This window comes from Xylocopa sonorina, unplaced genomic scaffold, assembly GCF_050948175.1.
Source record: "Xylocopa sonorina isolate GNS202 unplaced genomic scaffold, iyXylSono1_principal scaffold0047, whole genome shotgun sequence".
In the NCBI taxonomy this organism is placed as follows: Eukaryota; Metazoa; Arthropoda; class Insecta; order Hymenoptera; family Apidae; genus Xylocopa; species Xylocopa sonorina.
The window spans coordinates 906467-916384 of NW_027490118.1; the positions used below are offsets into that span (position 1 = coordinate 906467).

The 9918-nt window shown below is 36.5% G+C and overlaps 1 long non-coding RNA gene across 1 annotated transcript; it reads right to left on the minus strand.

Moving 5' to 3' along the window:
* Positions 1–2539: 2539 nt before the first annotated feature.
* LOC143432174 (uncharacterized) lies at positions 2540–3022 on the minus strand. The gene is made up of 3 exons (XR_013102908.1): positions 2994–3022; positions 2708–2848; positions 2540–2633 (listed from the first exon to the last, which is right to left on the minus strand). It is a non-coding gene; the product is annotated as an uncharacterized LOC143432174 (long non-coding RNA).
* Between the last annotated feature and the right edge of the window lie 6896 nt (positions 3023–9918).

Sequence of the window (9918 nt, forward strand, 5' to 3'; positions counted from 1 at the left end):
TTTGAAGCGTATTATACATTACAAGAGTTACTTATCGAAATCATAGGAAATAATTCAATCTCTAAACATTCTTATCCTTTTGAAATCTTTAGATAAGAAGTTGAATTGCTAAATTTTTGTCTTTTTCTTTTGGAACGCTCACAATTTTTATGTAATGGGGATGGATGACTAGGAAGGGAGTGCTGACGTCATGGCAATTGCTTGTTCCAGCACTCTTGATGCGAGGATGGTGACGGGTAGAAAAAAAAGCATGATGTATTTGTCGATGAAGATGAGAATGTTTTAAATGATTTTTATCGGACTTTGAAAGTGATGATGAGCAGAATCCTGAAGGCATTGTAATGGCTCGTGATGAAACTGTGTGGGGAATAAAAGAGTAAAAGAAAGAAAGAAAGGTCAGCAATTGGAAGACCACCGTTTGCCTTTGGAGAAGTGTCAATTCCAACGGCACATGCCAAATGAAATATTCTGTCTGGTGAGACTAAATCAGCATTTTCGGTGATAATAGATCATACTATCATTGACAGCATAAAAAATGTACAGAAGCAGAAGCCTTGCGAGTTTTGGGGATCGAATTGAATCTGCCTATTCTAAAATTATATGACTGCATTGCACTCCCGTGGCATTCGAAATGGGGACATCCCTTCTTTTCGAATGTTATGAGCGGAAACGCTTTCTTAGAAATTTTTATATTTCTCCGATTTAACAACAGAATGCAAGGAATTCAATGTTTGAATGTGGACAATTTCGCTCCAATTTCAGACGTAGGGAAGAAGTTGGTTGAAAATGGCCAAAGCTGTTACAAGCCAGCCGCAGATCTGAGCATCGACGAGCAACTCTTTCCTACGAAAACAAGATGGAAATTTACGCAATACATGCCAAGTAAACCTGACACATTTGAAATCAAATTTTGGTTAGCGTTTGACGTGAAAACCAAATATGTTGTAAACGGGTTGTCATTTTTAAGACGGGATAACACAATTTGTTATCATTAAAATAGCCGAACCTTTCACCAACTGTGGGAGAAATATTACATCGGACAATTTTTTCACCGCTACATCTCTGGCTGCAAAATTGTTGACAAAAGCGATAACATTGGTCGGAACAATACGTGCTAGCAAACGGGAGTTCTCCACACTTGCGAAAACAGCAAAAGATAATTTGAAACTTTTTTCTACAATAACGTATAAATTAAATGACCGTAGGCTGACAATTTATAAATGAAAACAATTTAGAAATGAGAAAAAAGGTTACGTTACTGAATACTAAACGTAAATCCGTCAAAACCAAAAGCAATAGAAAGGAAACACCAGAAACGATCGGTTCTTATAATAAAACTTAGTTTGCCGTCGATATGGTTGACCAAATGGGGAGAAAATATATCGTCAAATCCAAATGTAGTAGATGGCTTGTACAAGAATTTTTTAATATCTTGGATTTCGCTCGAATTAATACATGGATACTCTATCAGGAAACAACTGGGTTGAAAATGTCAAGGCAATGTTTTCTGCTACAATTAGCAGACGAGCTCATTGCAGAGTATCACGAATTTCGTGAAAAAAAAGAAAAAATGGAAAACCAACGAGGAGGAACATCAAGCAACTCCATCAACAATACTTCTTTGGTATAAAACAACTCAAACTTGTATAATTTGTAAAAGATTTGTCTGCGGAAAATGTACGCAGGAGAAACCAATCGTCTGTAAAAAATGTAACTAATACGGATGTCGGTGTCACGTCTTGTAAAGCAGAGGCCACGAAATGGAAGCTCTGACTTAGTAGAGCGACCGACTAGAGCAGCACGGGGATCCAATGTGTTTTCTGCACGAGAATCTTCAAAACGCGAGCCAGCCTGTCAATACATGAGAGATCGAAACATACCCCTGTAAGGAATCTAAAGAGAGCAACTGCTCGCTCCAGCTTAAGTGGGAACCGACTATGCAATAGAGCCTCGGTCTGCTCAAAGGAGGAAGTGGATCTCCTAAAAATATTAAACGAACATTTAGAAAATCTCACAGAGCTAAAATTCATCAGATTTCACATATCTTGTCTTGTCTGGCGTCATCTGGCTTCTGTGGTACTTGGTCGCTCCTTAAAAGCCATTAAAGTCGTACACCACGGCGGACGGTATCGGACCCTTATTTCAGCAACTATGGCCGACGTCATTGCCCTCTGAGAAACAAGCAGCAATACCTTGGAGCGAGCGAGCGACTGCATGTGCTTTCTCTCCAACCTCTATAACACTTTCACTGCCACGCCGAAATCACATGTTTTGTTCAGAACGCCACGGGAGTCCTCTTATCATTTAAAGCATATAATGGCAAAATAAAAATAAATTGATGATATAAGACAAATTTTTAATTGGTTATTAAGGCATATTTTATTTCAAAGTATCTTATGTATATCGGCTATATTTTAAATGCACTAACTGTCAATTGCCATTCATTTTTTACAATTGTAAACAGTTGAAGCGCTCCGGTCACCAATGACCACCGTGGTGTCATAGGAAAAATCATGGCCGGTCATATATCACCAACATGGCAGTCAAAGTGTTAACCTTCTTGGGCCATCTTAGTGAGAATTGTTCTGGTTTCCTTTGTATTTTGGGACATGACACCGACATCCGTGGAGTCTCTGAAACTCCTTTAGGTACTAAGAAAATACAAAGACACCACCGAATATATTAAACTAAAGTTAAACGGACTCACCGCTCATGTGGTACCAATAGTAATTGGTTGTAAGGGAGCAGTCCCTCTCGTCCCTCGCCATGTAATAAACAATCATACAAGGACTAAAAAATTTGGTTTCCTTATTGGTACCCGTAAGTGTCCGATTTATTATTCCAGTTCCTGATATTGCGCCACACAAAGAATAATTAGGGTAATTGAAAAAACAAAGATCAGTATCGAGACAGCTTTGAGTTGGAGCACGACACGCAATACGAGCTTGAAGCATCCCGCGTGCCGATGCTCCATGAAACGCAGTACATCTAACCGTTTCTATGTTCCCTTCCCTTGTTTTCCCTTCTTTTCGGTCCACTATCCCGACGCGATACTGAATGAGTGCCAGCGTGAGTGTTTGTTCAGGTTGACAAACAGACAACTTTCGGCACCTTCTTTTATGCTAAAGAAGCCGTGACGTCAGTATCCCGCGGGCCGTAATTGTGTACTCGGCTAGCCGTGGCCGAGATAAGGAGCCCTTCGAATCTAGGAGAGGCGTCCATTCTCGTAATTTTCAGATTCGCGTAGTCCCTTTTGAGTGCTACACTCCAGCATTCCTCTAGCGTTTTGAGTTACTTCGTCGCTTCGAAGTCCTCCCAATAAAACGGTTATTTTGTGCTAGTGAACAGACCCAAATTTGAACACAGGCGTTTTAACCGATACGGTGTTCACGTAGTTAACCCCTCCCCGAGCTCCCCAGGCAAGGATGCGCCGGATCGCCGTCACAAAAACCTCCTCACATTATTTTTAATAAATAATGTAATATGATTAGCAATACTTTATTCTTTCTTCATTTCATAATATACTGTTCTCTGAATTTTGTAAATACCATTTGTAATTTGGTTTTATGAGCTTTTTCTCCAACCTTAGCAAATTCGTCAAATTAACCCGGTATTCTTCGCATAAGTACAAAATCTTTTTGCAATATTATACCAAATGTATTGCTAACTATAATTTATTATCGAATATTAATTGTAGGACTAACTTGGTGCTCGGTCTACGCGCGTGCCTGCCACTGAACGTCCCATCTTTTGCATGGGATCCCGCACTACTCAGCTTATAAAATTTCTTTCAAAATTGAATATTTATAGATTAGAAATTTCAAAAAGGATTCAAAGTGTAGGAAAGTAATTCAAAAACATTAAATACTATTCACCTATACTCTTATGCATTGACAACAATATTACAGGAAAAAGAAGAAATAATTTGTACTATTAAAGTTACTACCAAAACTTGTTGATTCATCGGCTTTTGGTTTTCATTAACTTGACCATTCTTGATTTCCGCCAAGATCATTGAGGATTCAAAAGTAAATATGCACGTACTGTGAATAGAAACTAATATAAATTGTAGTAGAAAATATGTAATGCAATAATTGTAAAATACAATAAACTCACAAGTGTAATTAATATCTCCCGTGGAATAAGGTGTAATAGATCACGATACATATTTTTCAAATGATAGTATTTTTTAGACGCATATGTGTATGGTGTCTGTAAAACTTGATCAATACTGCTCGTAAATAAACAAAAGATTAACCGTAAAATCCATCGATGATAATAAATATGATTAGAATTAAACCAGTATTTGTCAACTTAAAATCAATAACTCTGTTTATGCTTCACGATTTCGCGATTCGTAATTACAGAGTGCATTATTAACATATATGCACTATCCCGAAACGACACCAACTTATAGACAATCTTTAAAAATAAATCGTCACGATCTGGAATCACAAAATCGTTTTTTTCATCTGAACGAAACACACTTGTTAACGCAGAACGCTGTTACTGAAAGAAGATATACTATACAATTATTTAGAAACAGAACATGCTCTTCGCAAAAAGATACATTCGCTGCCACACCGATAAGTTTTCGTTATCTAATAAAAGCGAAAGCAATAATAATAATAAAATTAATCGATCGTCCCTCAGTTATGTCGACAGCAGAGTTTACGAGTCCCAATGACTTCCTACAGCATTAAATAATCTAACTAGTTCCCCAGTTTGAACAATTTGCATTTAATAAACACAGATTATTCCGACAGTGACCGAAATGACATGAATTGGTTGCCAGTGTGCATTGTTTTATTTCATCATTGATCGTACTTAATTGGCCCATATTCAAATGCTACGACTAATATACTGCAGTCAGACAATTCCGGGATCAAAGAAAAATGGCTGCCTACGATAGTTTCTTCCTTAGACTTTGCTCTTCAAAAATTTTTCGCTATAGTCTCCATTTACTATGAACAACCTCTTCCGATCTTCTGATATCCTATCTTGCGTCTTAGATTTCCGAATGGGACAACGATAAATCTTCCAAGCGTGTTCTAAATAGCACAAAAATTGCTCTCTCGATTAACATAGTACGTGTAGATAGCATTGTACGTGACAATTGCTGGCTTGTGGCTAAAATGTAACTGCTAGTTAGCTTCAGAATCCTTTTTTACGCATTAAGAGTCGCTCGTTTAATTTTCACAACAGAACTAACTTTTATTACTATTTGTCATTAGTACTGAAATATTACAATACTTCTCAAACGTGTATTGTTTGTTTTGGTTACTGGCGATGTTAAGCTTTTCAAAGGGATACCATGTGGTCACTATTTTCAGAACTCCACTGACAATTGGTTGCAGGTACCTTGATGAACTTCTTACTCAAGTTTGCAATGAGGAGAAAAGAACTTCGCCTTGGACACCATCAGATGTCACTAGTTAGACGGAGCATTCAAGAAAGAGTGGTTAATGTGGCCCAATCTGGAATTTATTGCTGCTATCCTCTACTCTATGGCGGTATTAGCTTTTCATCAAAAAAGAAAGACTCAGTGGCCCAGTATTTGGGTCCGTTAACCACTTTCTTATGTTATCTGATATCAGATAGATGAGCACTCAGCAAACTGGCTTATGATTATTAAGAGGGCCATTGTACTCTGTAATAAGACCGAACTGATGTCTCTTATTGTCGATTTTGCACTTGTAATGACCATTAACTCAATGAATGTTCCCTCGTCCTATCGCATTTTCCTATATTCTTATCGCTGCCGATCATAGAGTAAGGAATAGCACTTTTCGTACAGCTGCTTTAATCAAGTCTTTTAATTTCAGCCGACAATGGTGATGGGCATTCTTCCAAAATCTTCCAGAATATTAAATGGACCATTAGCCTTAACAAAGCGACTGACTTATTGACAAAACAAATTACATATCATTCAATGTTTGACACCTTCATTTGGGGCGGTCCACATTCCTGAGAAAATTCAGTTTATCACGAGTCGAAAATAGGAGGTCGCTAATAGTAAACCGACTCATTCTTCAACTTCCCTTTCTTACGTCTTCATTCTTGCAATGGTACCAATTATCAAGAAGTCGAGCTTACTTAGCTTCCTACTACGTCTAACAGTAATGTATTCTGTAGGGTATCGTTGAATCTCGCACGCTGTGCATCACTTTTCTTAGTTTCATTTTGAGATTAGCAACCGGTGGTAACGAGCACGTCCATTCGTATAGAGGTTTTAGAAATTTCAATAGCATATAATATATTCAATTTTAAGTATTCTATGTTTCTCTGAAATTAAATAATTTATAAAATGACGACTTGTAATCATCCTTATCATATAGTTACATTTATATACTGACCAATGATGCTTTGTCTTTTAACAAATTGCATGGGAGCATAATTTTCTGTATTTTTTGAACGTGTCATGATGTAAAGGAACTATACTAGTACTCCATTATTGTCTACCCCCTAACTGAGATTACAGTTCCTCGATTTTCAACGGTTGCTTACCTGCTCTGTGATGTCTGTCTACCGTCTGCAATACTACGCAATGAAATTACAGGTCCCTGCTTTCAACGTTTGTTTTTCCAAATTGCGATCATCACAGCCACCAACATGCAAATATCATATAACTAAGATTATAGTCCTCGTTGCCAAAGCTCATCTTTTACGGGCTGTGATTACAGTCTCCGACTGCAATGTGTTAATTTAATAAATAAACTAATTAACAAGAGAATCAACTAGCAGCAGCGTACTAATTATACACAATAAAGGCTTTATGTGATCTTTGCTGGTTATATTTCTCATCGATAGGTGGCACGACCTTTCGTTTTAGACTCGAGATTTATTTTGTAACGCAGTAAATAGAGTCTTACGCTTAAGGGAGTCGGTACATCCTTCATTCGAAGGTGAAGTTAAGATCATGATATTGCGGTCACAAAGGTATCTGTCCAGAAGTAAGTCTCATTCTTATATTGACCTTTTGTTGATATTTCAATTTTTTTTGTTGATTTATATGCTTTCCAAAATCAACTATAGTCATAAGGATTATTTTGTCTCAAAGTTGACCAAAAGTTAGAAAGATGCACGTTATCGACTGACATAGAAAAAATTAAACAATATGTTTGAACATTTCCAAAGTGTTTTATGAAACAAAAAAAGGAACTACTAAAAATGCTACAAGTATTAAGACATATAAACATATATATCTGGTAGTCGCGGTGAACATGTTTAAACAAAAGTATACCTGACTCCACTAGTTTCATCGTTAAATGAATAGACTAAAGGTTGTCAATGCACTATAAAAACAGATTATATTTGAAAACTGTGAAATTTGCAAAAAATAGTTGAGATAGAAAGAGAAAAGATTAATATTGAACAAGGACGAAAAGAAAGTGTAAAAAGTGTTAATATGTTTAGTATTGGAATAACTACTTCTGATTCTATTAATACCACAACAGGGCAATCATTTCGTAAGCGTTCAGCATCTTTTTTTGTGAATAACAATATAACGCATAAACAAGGAAATAATATATACTCCCTGTTGCGTTCCCATTCATATTTTTTCTGATTCGCCAAAAGACGTTAGAACGCTTCTCAATGTGCCAAGCGATTGGTGAGATGTATCGGTAGTTCCACCAAGAGAATATATTTACTTCGACTCAAAAGCAGAAATTATTAAGAGACTTCTTTGATCTCAATCCATAGGTAACATTAGACAATTAAAATCAGACATTCATAACAACGGATGTACGTTAGATAAATCTAACGGTATGCATCTTCGGTCTATTCAATGTAGTATTTTCAACATTCCAAATACAAAGCTAATTATTATTGGCATTTATACAGGTAGTTAAGAGCCTCACAATAAAATTTATTATTTGTTATTTGTTAAAGTAAATTATTTTATTCCGTTATTCCGAACGAGCATCATTCTGCCTCACCTACGTAGGTCTCCCAAAAGGTATATGTTAGATGACTAGGACCATCGCGAAAACGGTCAAAGTCCATTATCTTTGATACTGAAGCGGCGTTGCTTCGGTTTGCTGTAAAGATGGAGGAAGAAAGAAGGAAGGAAAAGAGAGGGGAAGAACGTTTCGTCCTGGGCCTGCTAGTGGACTCATCAGTAAGGCTACCTAGCAGGCCCTATCTTAGACGCTGGGATATTAGGGACAGGTCAGAACTTCTATATATTGGAAAGGATGGGTCATCGAGTACTTTCAAGAAAGTGTAAACGGTGCTGTCCCTCTAGTGGCGAGTGCCGCCACAATACCATTTAGGATGATGTCACTGGTATCTTTTGAATATATGCATATCGTATGTCCTGGCGTTACGAAAAAATTATCATCTGCCTGCGTAGTTCTTTTTCTATTTTTCCCTTTATCATGATAATTGTAAACAGTAACTTGGTATTTCAGAGAATCGCTATTTTGCGACCGTCACTTCATCAAATCACGAGTTCGTTATTATTCGTGGCCAAAATGATAAATTAAAACCAAACATCGTTGTTTTTTTTACAATGACGCTAAAAAGGGAATAGATCTATCCGACCAAATGTTTTCATAATATAATTGTTTACAGAAAACAGTGAAATGGTATAGAAAAATTGTTATAGAACTGTTTTACGGAAATTGTCTGGTAAATGCGTGGTACGTTCATAAAAAATTGGGAGTTAAGCATTTCCAAATTTTAGAATTTAGAGTAAAAATTATTGATTATCTGCTGATGAATATTGATAATCATTCTAGTGAATTAATAATGAGTAAACGGAATCATTTTCTAACTTTGTACGAATGATCCGCGAAGAAGTCGAGAAAGCGATGCAAAGAATGCTACAAACGCCTAGCAGAGTTAAAAGGTATTAAGTACGCCACGAATAAAACAAAAAAATAACCACGTATTGTAATTATTGTAAGGACAAGCCGGCACTTTGTTTAACCTGTTTTAAAGAATTCCATAGAAAAAATTGATAACTATATTTTATGATACTCAATGTATATGATTGTTTTGTATTGGATGTTTGATTACAATGTTGTAATGTTAATATATAATGTTAAATCAACAAAACAATATTTTGTACTATATTTTGTATTTTTTTTCTATAAAAGCAATCGTGCATGACCAACCGGTAGTTAACTATTCACGATAGTTAATTAGGAAGAAATTTCTTATCAAGTATCTCACAGAGACGTCACACGTAGCTCCATTTACCGACCAGAAATTTACCCGCCGAAAAGTTCCGTATCAGAAGGCGCGTAGGGAAATCTCCTCTAAGAAAGAAAACAGTCGAATCTCTACGAAAAATCTTTGTTCTAATCTTTATTCTTCTTAAAGAGAAGTATTAAGTAAGTAAGAGTAAGTAAGAATAAAAGTAGCTAACAAGACACGCGAGCGACTAGTCGACCTGGTAGACAGTCTAATCGATAATATGTAACACCTGTAATAGTGCCTGGAATTAAATACATTTAAAATTGAAGGCCGTGGTTGAATAACCGCATGATACATCCTTTTCATTTTTCTAACTGTGAGGGTAAAATCGCGAGGTGTCTTACCCACACACGTGCACGCACCCCACAAAAGCGAAGAAACTTGCGACAAAAGGTAAGTATCACTATAGGATGGCCGATTGCAGGGTATTAATGATATTATTGCAACTGGATACGTGTGTAAACAAAAGATGTAATTGCGAATATTCTAGAATATTGAATGTTCGAGATATTCCACAATTTATGCAAAAGAGTACATGTGTGCGTGTATGTGTGTGCCTGGAAGAACAAGGGAATGCATAGAAATCCGGGGAAAATAGTCGCGAATGTACGATAAGTGAATGCATAAAAAGATGTGTGTACGGAGAACGAGTCAGAGTCGATATTGTATTTGAGTTTGAGAGAAGTTGTTGGATTATTTCAACATGTCAATATA